Source organism: Panthera leo, chromosome C2, assembly GCF_018350215.1.
Source record: "Panthera leo isolate Ple1 chromosome C2, P.leo_Ple1_pat1.1, whole genome shotgun sequence".
Lineage (NCBI taxonomy): Eukaryota > Metazoa > Chordata > Mammalia > Carnivora > Felidae > Panthera > Panthera leo.
Genome location: NC_056687.1, coordinates 52497187 through 52515458, shown reverse-complemented (window position 1 = coordinate 52515458; position 18272 = coordinate 52497187).

Sequence of the window (18272 nt, the reverse complement as noted above, 5' to 3'; positions counted from 1 at the left end):
CATTAAAAAAAGAAAGAAAGAAAGAAAGAAATCCCAGCAGTCTCCCAAGTTAGACAACAAAACCCGATCTTTAACAAACTAGCATAAAGTCCAGCATCCTACCGAAATTACTAGATATGTCAAAAAGCAAGAAAATGTAACCAGGAGAAAATTCACTCAGTGGAATCACATACAGAAATGTCAGGGGTGATAGAACAAGCATAAAAGTACATTACAATATTTATAATTTTAAATATGTTAAAGGAAAAAAAATGGATACAATTAGAGGAATGATAGACATTACAAAAATAAGTGAAAGAAATGAGACTTCTAAAGATGGAAACTATGTCTATAGTAAAAATTTCCCAAGACTGGCTTAACAGAAAATTAAACATACTAATTGGAGATAAAACAGCAACATATATATCCAAATGAAACACAGAGAGACTAAAAAAAAAAAAAAAAGAAGTTGACCTGTGATATAATTCCAAATGCTCCAACATATGTATATATAACTGGAGACTCTGGACAAGAGGAGGGAGGTTCATAGCAAAAATTATGTAGAGACATATTGTTTGAAAGATTTGAAATTTGGTGAAATCTGGAGACACTGATTCAACAGACTCAACAAATCCTAAGATAAACACTAGGAAAACCCTAGTGTTCACTTCCCTTTCCATCCAAAAAATATTGCAAAGAAATGATGTTTTAAAAGTGATAAACTCTCAATCTAGAATCTACCTACAAAAGAAAAAAAGAAAAGAAAAGAAAAGAAAAGAAAAGAAAAGAAAAGAAAAGAAAAGGAAAGGAAAGGAAAGAAAAAAGAAAAGAAAACGCAATTTTCTTTCAAACAAAAGCTGAGGTCATTCAATGTAATCCTAATGAGAATAAAAACTCATTTTAAATGTCATATATTTTATTTACACCACGTATATATATATTTTCTTTTTTCAATTTAAATTTTAATTAACATACAGTGCAACACTGGTTTCAGAAGTAGAATTCTGTGATTCACCACTTATATATAACACCCGGTGCTCATCCCAAGAGCCCTCCTTAGTACCTATCACTCATCTAGCCTATTTCTCTCTCACTTCCCTCTGTAAACCCAAAATTTCTTCTCTATCATTAAGAGTCTCTTATAGTTTGTTTCCTTCTCTTCTCTTTCCCAGCCCTTCCCATATGTTCATCTGTTTCTTAAATTCTACATGAGTGAAATCACATAGTATTTGCCTTTCTCTGATTGATTTATTTCATTTAGCACAATACATTCTAGCTCCATCCATGTCATTGCAAATGGCAAGATTTCATTCTTTTTGATGGCTCATATTCCATTGTATATATTTACCACATCTTCTTCATCCATTCATCAGTCAATGGACATTTGGGCTCTCTCTGTAGTTTGGCTATTGCTGATCATTCTGATAGTGCATGTACCCCTTAAAATCTGTATTTTTGTATCCTTTGGGTAAATACTTAATAGTGTAATTGCTGGATCATGGGTAGTTCTATTTTTTGTTTCTTGAAGAACCTCCATACTGTTTTCCAGAGTAGCTGTGCCAGTTTGCATTCCCACCAACAATGCAAATTTTTCCCCTTTCTCCTCATCCTTGCCAACATCTGTTGTTTCCTGAGTTGTTAATTTTAGCCATTCTGACAGGTGTGAGGTGGTATCTCATTGTGGTTTTGATTTGTATTTCCCTGATGATGAATAATGTTGAGCATCTTTTCATGTGTCTGTTAGCCATCTGAATGTCTTCTCTGGAAAAGTGTCTATTCATGTCTTCTGCCCATTTCTTCACTGGATTTTTGTGGGGTTTTTTTGGGTGCTGAGTTTGATAAGTTCTTTATAGATTTTCAAAACTAACGCTTTATCAGGTATTTCATTTACAAGTATCTTTCCCTCTTCTATAGGCTGTCTTTTAGTTCTGTTGATTGTTTCTTTCTCTATGCAGAAGCTTTTTATCTTTATGAAGTCTCATTAGTTCATGTTTGCTTTTGTTTCACTTGCCTTCAGTGATGTGTCTCCTACAAAGTTGCTCAAGTCAAGGCCAAAGGGATTGCTGTCTATGTTCTCCTCTAGGGTTTTGATGGTTTCCTGTCTCACATTTAGGTCGGGTCTTTCACCCATTTTGAATTTATTTTTGTGTATGGTGTAAATGGTCTGGTTTCATTCTTCTGCATGGTGCCATCCAGTTCTCCCAACACCATTTGTTGAAGACACTGTCTTTTTTCCATTGGATATTCTTTCCTGCCTTATCAATAGAATATGGATATTCTATTTCATATAGTTGTGGGTCCATTTCTGGGTTTTCTATTCTGTTCATTGATCCATGTGTCTGCTTTTGTGTCAGTACCATACTGTCTTGATGACTACAGCTTTGTAATATAGCTTGAAATCTGTAATTGTGATGCCTCCAGTTTTTTTTTTTTCTTTTTTAGGATTTCTTTGGCTAGTTGGGATTGTTTGTGGTTCCATAAAAATTTTAGGACTGTTTATTCTAGCTGTGCAAAAAAAGCTGATGGTATCTTGATAGGAATTTTGTTAAATGTGTAGATTGCTTTAGGTAGCATAGACATTTTAATAATGTTTGTTCTTCCAATCCATGAGCATGGAATGCTTTTCCATTTCTTTGTGTGCTCTTCAACTGAGTATAGATCTTTTAGCTGATTAGTTAGGTTTATTCCTAGGTATCTTATTGTTTTTGGTACAATTGCAAATGTGATTGATTCCGTGATTTCTTTTTCTGCTGCTTCATTACCGGTGTGTAGAAATGCAACAGATTTCTGCACATTGATTTCACATCCTGCAACTTTGCTGAATTCATGTATTATTTCTAGAAATTTTTCGGTGGAGTCTTTCATGTTTTCTACATAGAGTATCATGTCATCTGCAAGTAGTGAAAGTTTGACTTCTTCCTTGCTGATTTGGATGCCTTTTATTTCTTTTTGTTGTCTGATTGCTGAGGCTAATATTTTCTGTACTGTTAAATAGTATTGGTGAGAGCAAGTATCTTTGCCTTGTTCCTGACTGTAGGGGAAAGGCTCTCAGTTTTTCCCCATTGAGGATATTAGCTGTAAGTCTTTCATATATGGCCTTAATGATTTTGAGTTATGTTCTGTCTATCCCTAATTTGTTGAGAATTTTTATCAGGAATGGATGCTGTATTTTTGTCAAATGCTTTTCTGCATCTATTGATAGGATCATATGGTTCTTATTCTTTCTTTTATTAACGTGGTATATCAAGTTGATTGATTTGCAAATATTGTCCCAGTCCTGCAGCCCAGGAATAAATCCCAGTTGATCATGTTGAATAATTTTTTTAATGTACTGTAGAATTCAATTTGCTAATACATTGTTGAAATTTTTTGCATCCAGTTTCATCAGGGATATTGGCTTGTAGTTCTCCTTTTTCGTTGGGTCTTTGTCTGGTTTTAAAATCAAGGAAATGCTATCTTTGTAGAATAAGTTTGGAAGTTTTCTATTTCTATTTTTTATTACAGTTTAAGAAGAATAGGCATTAACTCTTCTTTAAATGTCTGGTAGAATTTCTCCTGGGAAGCTGTCTGGCCCAGAATCCTTGTTTGTTGGGAGATTTTTTATTACTGATTCAATTTCTTTGCTGGCTATAAGTTTGTTCAAATTTTCTATTTCTTCCTGTTTCACTTTTGTTATATGTTTCTAGGAATTTGTCAATTTCTTCCAGATTCTCCAGTTTGTTGGCATATAATTTTTTATAGTATTGTCTTATAATTGTGTTTCTGTGGTGTTGGTTGTGATCTCCCCTCTTTCATTACTGATTTTATCTGTTTGAGTCCTTTCTATTTTCTTTTTGATAAGTCTGGTTAGGGATTTATTTATTCTTTCAAAGAACCAGCTCTTGGTTACACTGATCTCTTTTATTTTTCTTTCTTTCTATATCATTTATTTATGCTCTAATCTTTATTATTTCCCTTCTTCTGCTGGCTTTAGGCTTTATTTTCTGTGTCTTTTCTAGCTCCTTTAGGTGTAATGGTATAGAGTGTATTTGGGACATTTCTTGCTCTTGAAATAGGCGTGAATTGCAATATACTTTCCTCTCAGGACTCCTTGCTGTATCCCAAAGGTTTTAGACTGTCATGTTTTCATTTTCATTTGCTTTCATGTATTTTTTTAAATTTCTTCTTTAATTTCCAGGTTAACCCATTCGTTCTTTATTAGGATGGTCTTTAACCTCCATGTATTTGGGGGATTTCCAAATTTTACTTGTGATTGATTTCAGGGTTCATAGTGTCATGATCAGAAAATTTGCATAGTACGATCTTGATCTTTTTGTACTTGTTAAGGGCTGATTTGTGACCCAGTAAGTGATCAATTCTGGAGAATGATCCACGTGCATTTGAAAAAAAATGTGTACTCTGCTGCTTTAGTATGAAGTTTTCTGAATATATTTGTTCTGCATATATCAGTCCAGTGTGTCATTCAAAGCCATTGTCTCCTTGTTTATTTTCTGCTTAGGTGATTTGTCCATTGCTGAGAGTGGGACGTTAAAGACCCCTGCTATTATTTATTATTATCAGTGAGTTTCTTCATGTTTGTTAGTAATTGATTTATATATTTGGGTGTCTCCACGTTGGGGGCATTAAATATTTTCAATTGTTAGATCTTGTTGGTGAATAGACCCCCTAATTATGATACAATGCTCTTCTTCATCTCTTGTTTACATTTATGTTTAAACAGTCTTGTTTAAAATCTAGTTTGTCTGATAGGAGTATGGATACTCCAGCTTTATTTTGATGTCCATCAGCATGATAAATGGCTCTCCACCCCCTCACTTTTAATCAGAGGTGTCTCTAGGTCTAAAATGAGTCTCTTGTAGGCAGCATATAGATGGGTATTGTTTGGGTTTTTTTGTTTGTTTGTTTGGTTGGTTTTACCCATTCTGATACCCTATGTCTTTTGATGGTAGCATTTAATCCATTTACATTCATAGTGATTATTGGAAGACGGTAATTTAGTGTTATTATGTGATCTGTAGAGTTGGTTTACCTGATGACACTCTCTGATCCTTTCTAGTCTTTGTTGTTGTTTTTTCTTCAAAGAGTCCCCCTTAAAATTTCTTGCAGGGCTGGCTTAGTGGACACAAACTCCTTAACTTTTTGTTTGTCTAGGAAACTCTTTATCATCTTATTTTGAATGACAGCTTGCTGGATAGGGTATTCTTGGCTGCATATTTTTTTCCATTCAGCACATTGAATATATCCTGCCACTTGCCAGAAAGGCCTGCCAAGTTTCTGTGGACAGTCCTGCTGTGAACCTGATCTGTCTTCCCTTGTAGGCTAAGGACTTTTTTTGTTTTTGCCTTGCCACTCTCAAGATTCTTTCCTTGTCTGTGTACTTTGTGAATTTGACTATGATATGCTTTGGCAATGGCTAGCTTTTGTTGAATTTAATGGGATTTCTCTGGGCTTCTTAGATTTTGATGTGTGTGTCCTTCCCCAGATAGGGAGGTTTTTAGCTATAATTTGCTCATATAGAACTTTTGCCTCTTTTTCTCTCTATCTTCTGAGACTCCTATTATACAAATGTTATTACATTTTAAGAGAGCCTGGGTGGCTCAGTCAGTTGAGCGTCTGACTTCAGCTCAGGTCATGATCTTGCAGTTCACGAGTTCAAGCCCTGCATCGGGCTCTGTGCTGACAGCTCAGAGCCTGGACCCTGGTTCCGATGCTGTGTCTCCCTCCCTCTCTGCCCCTCCACTGCTCATGCTCTGTCCCTCTCTGTCTCTTAAAAAATAAAATAAAACGTTAAGAAAATTTACAAATGCTATTACATTTTAAAAAATTGCTGAGTTCCCAAAGTCTGCCTTTATGATCCCTGACCTTTGTTTCCCCTCTCCTTTACAGCTTATTTTCCTTAATCTTATCCTCTGTGTCACTAATTCATTCCTCTGCCTCATCCATGCTCATTTATATGGCCTCCATTTGGATTTGCATCTCAGTTATAGCATTTTTAATTTCATCCTGATTAGATTTTAGTTTTTTTTCTCTGCAGAAAGGTATTCTATCTGCTGTTTCCTGCACTTTTTTTCAAGTCCAGCTAGTATCCTTATAATAATTTTAAATTCTTGATTAGACATCTTACTTATATCTGCATTGACTAAATCCCTGGGCATCATTTCTTCCTTTGCTTTCTTTCGAGGTGAAATCCTCCATCTTGACATTTTTTGATGAAGAAAACCAATAACAACAATAGAATGAAATAAAAATTTTAAATTTTTGAAAAAGAATAAAGGAAGCTAGACCTTAGATATGTTTTAGTCTGTTTGTTAAGAGGAGCTTGATAAGGGGCATCTGGGTGGCTCAATTGTTTAAGCATCTGACTTCAGCTCAGGCCATGATCTCATGGTTCGTGTGTTCTAACGCCACATCAGGCTCTGAGCTGACAGTGCAGAGCCTACCTGGGATTCCCTCTCTCCCGCTCTGTCTCTCTCTCTCTTGCTCTCCCCCTCTCACATTCATGCTTTCTCTACTTTAAGAAAGAAGCTTGATAGAAAAAGAGAATGAAATAAAAATTTTTGCTCTTTCTGTGTCCAAGAAAAACAACAACAAAACCAGAAGTAGCAACAAAACTGAACAAATGAAAAACCCAAATGAAGCTAGATCCAGTTTCTTCTAGAGCTGAAACTTTGCAATAGTCTGTGGTCATTAGACTAAGGCTAGTGGAAGGGGTTTGTGCTGGTCTTCTGGGGGTAGGGCCTGCTGCTCTGATTCTCTGACTGACTTGCCCCAATGGGGATGTGCCTGGATGGTATGGGGGCAGGACTTGGTGTAACAGCTCTTGTTCTCCACTTGGAGGCACTGTGTATCTCACTGGAGTAGATCAGGGTTGGTGGGTTAAGGGTGAAAATGACTTCACCCCATTCTCTTGTCTCCAGGGTGGGAAATTTGTGTCCTCTCGGACATGTAATCAGTCACCACCCCCCTACTCCCGTGCCTCCCACTTCCATCAACTCCCTGCCTTCCCCCACGTGTCCCAGCTACCAGGTGGTGCCTGTCTCCAGAGTTTTGTCTCAGGTGTGGCTGTTTCAAAACCCCACACTTCAGAGACCCCCACAGTTTGGATCTACAATAATCTTCTGGGGGAAGGTCTCACCATGCTATGGCCAGGGCCAGCTCATTCCAGGAAATGGTCATGTAACCACCCAGTGGCTGGGGCTCAGAGTTTATGGTAAATTGCAACACACAGCTGGTGCCAGGGTTTGATGACCTCAGCCTGCACGTATATGGGTGAACATAGCAGCTTGATGGCACCCCCTGGGATTTTGCCCATGGAGAAGCCATATCACCTCTACAAAATGCATCCAAGCAGGTTAACAGCTTCTCCCCAAGCGACCTAGGAGACCTCAGATTGCGAGTCCCACTCCCGGGACTCCACCCTGCTTCCTCTCTAGAGTACCATCAGGTGGTGACCTCTGAAACTTCAGGCTCTGTGCTCTGCTGTTTATAAAAAACTGGCAATTTTGAAACCCTTTCCTTTTTTCCCTATCAGTGGGTTTGGGGGACAATTTTCTTGTGCAGTCCCCTGTGCATGTCTTCACTCTTTCTCTCTAGCTGCTTTCAGGAGGAGTGTTTTATTGTACAAACCCAATGCACTGTTCTCTCTCCCCCTGTCTCCTCTCCATGAAGATGGCTCCCTCCCCTCTGAAGCACCTTGGCTAGTCTCCTTCCCAATTCATCTCTCCCTACTATGTACTTGCCAGTGTTTTCCCCATCAAATTATGCAGATTGTTCTGTTAATCCTCAGATTGATTTCCTAGGTGTTCAAAATGGTTTGATGTTGATCCAGCTGTGTTCAAGGAATGAGACAATCCCAGGGGCCCCTTATTACTCTGCCATCTTAACTCCTTGAAGAATATAAGCTTCTGTAAGAGTATCCAAAGAATACAAGAATTTCTATGTTCCCAGTTCAAGACCATTTCATTTGATGTCCCAAATATAAGATGATATTTTCTGATAGATAGGCCATTAAATATTATAATTTCAAGTCAGTGGGGGAAAGCTAAACTATTCAGTAGGTGGCTTTGGGACAACTAACTTAGAATTTTAAAAATATAAATTGCTATTTCATGCAATAAATTTGAGTAATAGACTTAAATATGAAAGATGAAAACATAAGTATTCTAGAATACAATGTGGGAAATATATTATCTGTTTGGGGTAAGATTTTTTGAAATGAGACATTAAAACCAGAAAACATAAAACATGTGTATATGTAATGGATGGACAAATACATAACTCCCTAATTTTCTCTTTCCACTTTAAGAATTATTTGAGGAATAAAGCTCATGAGAGGAAGATCAAAAGATCACTTTTTATTACTCTATAGTTGGCTAGGGAATATAACTCTATTCCTTAGCCAGTTTGCTCTCCATCATGTGAGATACTGGCTTGAATAGTCCCTGCCCCTTTGGAGGAAACTTTGAGCAAGGGAAATGAAAGTTCTTCCCAACAGAAATTTGTAAATCTGATTACAAAGAATAATATAAACAATAACAGACAGAAAAAGATATCTTCCATGTATATAACTGGGGACATTACTCCCAAATTCCCGCAATATATTTTCTCTACTCGGTTTCAGATTATAACTCTTATGCCTATGGCAAGAAAATAGCTAAACATTTCTGGAGGTCCCAATCTTGACTCCTTAAGAGTAGCCTACATTTTTTCCCTCTGATTTCTTCAGTGATGTAAAGAGGACAGCAGACACACAGATCTTTTTTGTTGTTGTTACTGACTCTACCACTCTTTCCATCCAGTATAAGTATCTTTAAAAATCTGCAAAAACAGGGGCGCCTGGGTGGCGCAGTCGGTTAAGCGTCCGACTTCAGCCAGGTCACGATCTCGCGGTCTGTGAGTTCGAGCCCCGCGTCAGGCTCTGGGCTGATGGCTCGGAGCCTGGAGCCTGTTTCCGATTCTGTGTCTCCCTCTCTCTCTGCCCCTCCCCCGTTCATGCTCTGTCTCTCTCTGTCCCAAAAATAAATAAAAAACGTTGAAAAATCTGCAAAAACACATTCTAAAATACTATCAGCTCTGGATGGTAAGATAATCTTTTATTCTTAATTTTTTCCCCAGATCTCTTTATTTCTATCACCACAGACCAAGAAGGATCCTCAGTTCCTACCACCTATGGATCTCATAGGATTGTACTTAATCAATGACTTCTCTCTATTGTTGTGGTCTTTTACGTACACCTTGATCATTCCCCTTCACTTCTTAGTAAGTCTTAGATAATTGAAATTCTCTCACACTATTGCTGTTGTAAATCTTAGTGATTTTAATGTTTAAGTTGATGATCCTTCTAACTCAGTGACCCCCTACCACTCTGACCTTCTTTGTGTCAATTATCTTGTGTTCTATTCTACCTCAGCCACTCACTTCTAGGTCACCCCCTAAACTTCCTCATTTCCCACAACTGAAAACCTCCATAATCTCAATTTTATACAGCAAGTTCTCTGACCATCATCTCCCTCCTGTAACCTGACTCCTGATCCCTTAACCCTACTAGTACTTTTAATCTACTGATCCTTCCACCATCATGCTCCCTCATACCCTTGATGGCCTTTCTCCTATCACAGCTTAAATACTAGGCCAATCACTATAATACCTTCATTGCACTCATTGCCCATTCCCTTACCCTTCTCTTATTTTCTTGGCCATGCTAAACCCTGATTAAATTTAAACCTTGGATAAATCAAATTCTCTGTCTACTCCATGCTTACATCATGCAGCTAAACATACCAAGAGAAAAATACAAACATGCTGACTGGTCTCACTTTAAAATTATGACCACAAACCTCAAGAGGGTCCTTAACGCTAGCCAGAAATCCTGCCATATCTACCCTGGCCATTTATTCTCATCTTTGTTTAGATAATTACTTTACACACCTCTCTTTCTCCTCAAAGATGCAAAAACTCCTGCCTGACCTTTACTCTTAGTTGATAATTTTTCTTCCACTTCAGTGAAAAAATGAGAAACTTGAACCAATCATTAAAAACTCCCAAGACTCCCATTACCAGATCTATCCACCTATGAGCATTTGCACTTTTAGACTCTGCCTCCCCACCTGACAACATAAGAGAGCTTCTTTTTCTCCTATGGGAAGTCCATCCCTCTGGACAATGGTGAAGTGTGGGGCAGGAGTACAAATGAAAGCCCACCCTTTATATATATATATATATATATATATATATATATATATATATATATAATTGTATATAATATATATAATACTATATTGATACACATACACACTATATAATGTATATGATATATGTGTACCTAAAATGGTGGTAAGGAAGAGGATAATATAAATAAAAAAGAAAATTTTTTATAAAAAGAAAAATACTTTTAGGAAGAAGGAGAAGTTAACAGACTTATTAAACATATGCTAAGTCCCAAGCACTGGGCTAAGGTCTTACATCATCTCATTTACTACAAAAAGTAATCCATCTAAAGAGACTGAGACTTCAAGCAGTTATATAAGTTGCCCAAATCACACAGCTAGTTAAAATAGTCAAACTGGGTTTTGCTCCAACGATAGTCTGACTCCAAAGCCCATGCTCTAGTCACTGTGCTATAAGAGAAAAACACCATAATTTCCTGGGTGGCTGGTCCTAATGAATTTTCTAGACATTCTCATTTCAAGACTGTGCTTTGTAATACACAGCTCCATGACATTAAATCAGGAGCTGATGTATGGTTTCGTTATACAGAGGCCTCTTTGGGTCTGAGTGTGGCATGGCTGTCTTTTGCTAAAGCACTGCCAGGACCGGCCCCAGAGGCAGGAGCATTTCAATTTTAAGTGTGCTGATTCCTAGATGTGGGCTTTCTAATCAGGTTATAAAGTGCTCTGGGATTCCTCTGGATGAACTGTATCCTAGGTGTAATTTGCAGTTTCATTTGCCCTACAGTCAGGGAATTAGATCAAGCACCTTGACTCAAACACCACTGCCTAGACTTCTAACCCTCTCCTATAACTATACAGTAGTAATAAAAACTTCAACTATGGTGAGCAAGCAGGTATACTAACTTGCTTCAGCGTACCTCTAGAATGAGTCAAAGCTGTACCTGAGTGAAACTTCCTCTACTCTGCTAGAAAGCCAGAGGTTCAGTGAAGTACTGGAGCCCATCCTGAAGGTTCTCAAGAGCTGATTATATACATCTCTTCCTGTGTTCAATGGCATCAGGTTGGTAGCTTGACATTGGGCATTATGTCAGAAGAATTTATACCCCAAGAACAAACACTACAAGTCAGGGCTCCCCTTGCCTCCAGAGCTATTTTTACCACCCTACCACTGTATAAAGTCCTCCCAAATTTGCAAATATCTTAGATTCTGCCAGAAGGAATGTCATATATGAGGTATAAAATGGTTGATGTACAAGGTCTATGGTCAATGTTCCTACTTATAAAATAGGGAACCCTGCCTAGGCTCATTATCCTTGATGATGTACCAATACAGGGTCCTGGGAATGAGCTCAATGCCCCTCAGAGCAGTCCTTTCTCCAGCCTACTGACCTTGTACTTCCTGGACACAAAGTTAGAATCACTGTCAGAATGAGGGTCAGACATCTTATAATGTGTAATAAAAATTTTAGGATTTTAACAAAGCCAGACTTCACATGTGACTCAAGGGTGCGGGACAGGTCCTTAGGAAAAATAACTTCACTGGGTGGTCTGTCTCCGCCCCACAAACTTTTTTATTTTTTATTTTTTTGTAATAGGAACATTTAATTTCTATTGTCTCTCAGCAAATTTCAATTATGCAATCCAATCCAATCAATCGCCATGTTACACATTAGATTCTCAGGCTGAATTTATAACTGGAAATTGCACCTTTTACCAACATGTCCCTATTTCTCCCACCCAACCCCCACCCCCAGGCTCTGCAATCACCATTCTACTCTTAATTCCTATGAGTGTGATATTTTGCATTTTTTTGTTGTTGTTTTGTGTTTTTTTTTTTTGTTTGTTTTTGCTTTTGTTTTTATTTGATTCTGTATATAAGTGACCTTGTTCAGTACTTGTATTTCTGTCTCTGGCTTGTTTCACTTAGCATCCATCATGCCAACCAGATCATCCCTATTATCACAAATACTATGATTTTCTTATATTTTTAAGACTGAATAATATTCCACTGTGCATATTTATATAGCATTTAATTACTGATCAACACTTTGTTTACATACCTTGGATATTGTTGACAATGTTGCAATGAACATAGGAGTTCTTTGAGTAGTAATTTCATTTCCTTTGGATATATACCCAGAAGTATATACAGTGGTTCTACTTTTAATTATTTGAGAAACTTACATATTGTTTTTCAAATTGGCTGTACCATTTTACATTCCCACCACCAGGGCACAATTGTTCCCTTTCGTCCACATCCTTGTCAACATTTGTTATCTCTTATTTTTATAATAGCCATTCTAAAATATGTGAGGTAATATCTCATTGTGGTTTGACTTGCATTTCCCTAATGACTAGTGATGTTGAGCATCTTTTCACGTAATTGCTGGCCATTTGTATGTCTTCTTCAGAAAAATATCTATTCAGGTCCTTGGCCAATTTTTAAAATTGGGTTATTTGTGGGTTTTTTGCTATTAAATTGTAGGAGTTCCTTGTTTATTTTGGATATTCACCTCTTATCAGATCTGAGGCTTGCAAATATTTTTTTCCCATGTGGTAAGCTGCCTTTTCATTTTGTTGATAGTTTCCTTTACTGTGCAAAAACGTTTTAGGTTGATTTTTGTTTTACTTGCCTTTGCTTTTTGGTGTCAAATACAAAAAGTCATTGCCAAGACCGATGATAAGGATCCTACTCACCTATGTTTTCTTTCAGGAGTTTTATAGTTTTAGGTCTTACATTCAATTCTTTAATCCATTTTATTTGGATTCTCAGATCCAAATAAAATGGTTTGCCTCTGATAATCTCTGTTCTGTTACATGGAGTTTTTATGCCCATAATACTGCTTTATATTATAGTTTTATAATATAGTTTGAAATCAGGACATGTGATATCTACAGCTTTGTTCTATTTCAAGATAACTTTGGTTGAAGTCTTTTGTGATTCCATTAAAATTTTAGGATTTTTACTACTGTGAAAACGGTCATTGGAATTTTTATAGGATTACATTGAATCTGTAGATTACATGGAGAGTATGAACATTTAACCTATATTAATTCTTTCGATTCATGAATACAGAATATCTTTCCATTTATTTGTGTTTTCATTTTATTTTCATCAATGTTTTGTTTGCTAGGTACAGATTTTTTATCTCCTTGCTTAAATTTGTTCTTATTCTTTTTGATGCTTACCATAAATGGGTTTTCTTAATTTCTCTTTCTGGTAGTTCTTTGTTGGTATATAGAAATAAGTGGGTTTTGTATATTGATTTTATATTCTGCAGATTTACTGAATTTATTAGTTCTTTTTTTGGTGGAGTCTTTAGAGCTTTTTATACTTATCATGTCATCTTCAAACAGAAAATTTTACTTCTCCCTTTCCAATTTGCATCCATTTTATTTCTTTTTCTTGTCTGAATACGGTGGCTAGGACTTCCAGCACTATGTTGAATAGAAGTGGTGAGAGTGGGAATCCTTGTCTTGTTCCTGATCTTAGAGGAAAAGCTTTCAGGATTTTACCTTTGAGTATGAAGTTAGTTGTGGGCTTGTCATATATGGCCTTTATTATATTGAAGTACTCTGTACCTAATTTGTTGAATTTTTATCATGGAAAGATGTTGAATTTTGCCAAATGCTTTTTCTGTATCTATTGAGATGGTCATATAATTTTTATACTTCATTTTGTTGATGTGGTGTATCAGATTTATTGATTAGCCTATGTTGAAACATCCTTGCATTCCAGGAATAAATCTCACTTGATCATGGCATATGATCCTTTTAATGTACTGCTGAATTTTGTTTGATAGTATTTTGTTGAAAACATTTTCATCTATGTTCATCAGGGCTATTGGCCTACAATTTTCTTTTCCTATAGTGCCTTTGTCTGGCTTTGCTATTGCGGTAATGCTGGCCTCATAAAATGGGTTAGGAAGTGTTCTCTTTTGGGGGAGTATTTAAGAGGATGATATTAATTTTTCTTGAAACATGTGGTATAATCCATTAGTAAGCCATCTGGCCCTAGAACTGTTTGTTGAGAGGTTTCTGACTACTCATTCAATCTCCCTACTCTGTTCAGATTTTCTATTTCTTCTTTATTCAGACTTGGTAACTTGTATGTTTCTATGAATTTATCTCTTGCTTCTAGGTCATCTAATTTATTGGCATAAAATTATTCCTAATAGTTTATTATGATCCTTAGTATTTCTTGTTACCAGTTGTAACGTCTCCTCCTTTATTTCTGATTTTATTTTCTTTGTTCTGATTTTATTTTTTCCCCTTTGTTCATCTAGATAAACATTTGCAATTTGGTTTACCTTCTCGAAAAACAGCTTAGTTTAATTGATCTTTTCTATAATCTTCTAGTCTCTATTTCATTTATTTCCACTCTGATCTTTATTATTTTCCTCCCTTTACTAACTTTGGCCTTATCTTGTTCTTTTCTACTTCCTTGATGTTTAAAGTTAGGTTTTTTGAGGTCTTGCCTTTTTCTTAAGGCAAGCATTTATTACTCAACTTCCCTCTCTGAATTGCTTTTGCTGCATCCCTTATGTTTGGTATATTGTCATTCCCTTTTCATTTATGTCAAGGTATTTAATTTCTCTTTTGATTTCTTCTTTGACCAATTGGTGGCCCACGAGTATGTTGGTTAATCTCCATATATTTGTGAATTTTCCAGTTTTCTTCCTATAATTGATCTCTAGTTTCATACTATTGTTGTAGAGGGAGGTGCTTGATAGGATTTCAAGCTTCTTAAATTTGTTAAGACTTGTTTTGTGGTCTAACATATGATCCAAGTTCTCTGATCATTTATTTTGCTTGGTCTAGTCTGCTGTTGAGCCCTTCTGTTGAATTTTTCAGTTCAATTATTGTGTTCTTCAGTTCTAAAATGTGTTTGGTACTTTTAAATATTTTTCCGTATTGGAATTCTCACTTTGTTCATGCATTAGTCTCCTTACCTCAGTGATCATCTTCATGACCATTATTTTGGACTCTTTATTAATTCAATCATTTCTCTCTTTCATTAAGGTTGGTTTTTAGAGATTTATCTTGTTTGGAAATATTTTCATTTCTTAGTTTTTATTAGCACTATATGTAGGTTTCTGCACATTAGCTAAAACAGGCCTCTCTATCTCATCAGACTGGCTTCTTGTAGACAAGCCTCATCAATTAGCCCAGGATGAGGTTCTCAAACCTTTGAGATTGAAGCAGCTTAGGATGTTCCAAGACTTGTCAGTTTCCCAAAGGTGTGGGAAATGTCCGTATACCTATTCAGGTACCAGGATGACTACTAATTAATTGTCTCGCCCTTCAGCTTTCTGAAGTAGGCTAACTAGAAGCTCAGCTGGGAAAGTCAGGACATTAGATAGGTAGTCTAGCCTCCATCAGGGAGAAACTTGAGCTAGGTGATAGATTTTCCTACTCACTCCATGTTGAGCCAGAGGGAAGAATCTCTGGATTTGCTTATGTGCCCAAGTAGAACTGCTTCTTTGTTTTGTGTTATCCCTGGGGACTCACTAATGCCAAAACAGATCCTAGCACTGGGTGATTTTTGAGTAACAGTTGGGTGACAGCCATAAGACTTGGGGTAAAAGATATGTGGACAAGCTCCTTCTAGGGAGAAACTGGATACTTGACTTTTATTTTTAGAATAAGTTGGGGGAAAACAGCAAAGAATGTGTCCACCAGCTCTATCATGCTCCTGGGAGGATCCCAGTTATCACGTGTAGAGATGAAAAGCCAGAACTTCAGGCAGCACCTGGGAAAGCATACAGCCATATCCTGGTATGGGAGAAAATGGGAGATGGAAATTTTTGCCTGCTCCATCTGTGCTTAGTTCTGAATGATAGTTACATGAAGTGTTTTTGTCCATTTGAAAACTGCATTTTCTTTAGGGTTTGTGAAGGCCAACCCCTGTTGGGTATTAGAGCTAGGTGATTTGAAGATCTGTTCCTCAGGTGGTTGCCTCAAAAGCTGGAGCTCTAGATGTGTAGACAAGCTCTTTCCAGGGAGAAGGTAGAATCTTGGTTTATTGTTGGACCAAGCCAAAAGATAAAATCAGGGCAAATGCATACTGGCTTTTGGGCCCCTGGCAGGATCATGGTCAGCACCCACATGTAGTTTGATTAGAAGTCAGACTTTCAGGTAGCAGCTTGTAAACTATGCAGTCAAATCTCCTCCAAAGTCTGGCAAATGGGTGTTTTTGCCTGCTCCCTCTACACTGAGTCCTGGAGGGAAGAGCCTCGGCCAGTGCTCATGTGCCCATTAACAATAGCTTCTTTGTTTGCTGTGGTCCTGTGGTGTTCATGAATGCAAGCTCCACTGGCTTTCAGAGCTAGGGTATCTGGGGGCCCATCTCTCAGGTGCTGGCCTCAAAAGTAGAAGCGCTATACTTAGTGATGTATAAAATTGTCAAATCACTATATTGTATACCTGAAATTAATACTGTAGGTTAGCTGTCTGTCAATAAAATAAATAGTTTTAAAAATTGGGAGCTCTGGATGTACAGTTCAAACCCTTTGGTCCTCAAGGAGAAGCTGATAATTGAGGTTTCCCTCTCGATTTTATGGCACTGTGGCAGGGGTGGAGCTTTTGGTGACAGAGTATCTTAGGCTTTTCTTCCTATTCTGATGTGAGTTGTTCTCAGTTGCTTGATGTGTAGAAGTCACTCATCTAGTTTTTGGATTTCTTGAAGAGGGAACTTCTGTGTGTAGCTTCATATTTGGTATGTCCGTGGAAGGAAGGAAATTCAGGCTCTTCCTATGTTGCCATATTTCTATTTTTGGTAAAAATGGAGTAAGGATCCCTCAACCTCCAGTCCACCATCCTATTAGTGAGATTGGAAAGGTGAAAACTCTATTTTCCAGAGTCCCTTGCAACTTAGATTCTTTACCTAAATTAAATTCTACTTGTTGATGGACTAGTTTAAGATTTAGGAGAGGCATTATTAAGAAGCAATGTTTAAATGTCTATTATCTTTCTTCTTCTGTGTTAAGAGACATTTTCCATGACAGCTTATTTCCAAAGCCTGAATTAGAGTCCCAGAGTATTCTTGTACTTATTGCACTAGTATTGGCCTCCAGTGAAACAATGGTCTCGTGAATTAATCCTGTGTATATCTAGGAATCATTCCTATAGACCAACTCTAGGATAGTCTTCTTAAGCCCTTCAAATAATGCTCTGACCACCTAATTTTCTGAATTAAGCTTTTTCTTCTGAATAGAAGTAGTTTCTGTTTCCAACACTAATGCAATATTTGAAGCAGGAAGTTAACACTGAAGGATGACTTCTGCGATTATTTCACCTGGTTTGGATTAAAGGCAATAATGGTGTAATACCATTAGAAAAAAACACACAAAATTGCGTGAAATGACAAAAAAAAAAGTTTAAATTTGGAGTGCCTGAGTGGCTCAGTTGGTTAAGTGACTGATTTGGGCTCAGGTCATCATCTTGCGGTCTGTGGGTTCAAGCCCCGAATCAGGCTCTGTGCTGGCAGTTCAGAGCCTGGAGCCTGCTTTATATTCTGCCTCTCTCTCTCTCTCTCTCTCTCTCTGCCCCTCCCCCGCTCATGCTCTGTCTCTCTCAAGAATAAATAAACCTTAAAAAATTTTTTAAAGATTAAATTATCATCCAATATCAACAGGAGTAAAGCTTAGGCTTTATTAGAACAATAGGTTTCTTTTTTTTTTTTTAATTTTTTTTTTCAACGTTTTTTATTTATTTTTGGGACAAAGAGAGACAGAGCATGAACGGGGGAGGGGCAGAGAGAGAGGGAGTCACAGAATCGGAAACAGGCTCCAGGCTCCGAGCCATCAGCCCAGAGCCTGACGCAGGGCTCGAACTCACGGACCGCGAGATCGTAACCTGGCTGAAGTCGGACGCTTAACCGACTGCACCACCCAGGCGCCCCGAACGATAGGTTTCTAAAATGAGTCTTGATAAAATGAGTACTGTGACTGTAAATTGGACTGGTAGTTTATAATTAATACCAGATACAGATACCAGATGAAGAATGGGGAAAAGGAGGAGGAGAAAGAGGAAAATAGGAAGGAGGGGAAAAAAGAGAGGCATGGAAAGAGAGGAAGGAGAAACAGAACAAGGAATAGAGGAAAGGAGAGAGGGAGTGTCAAA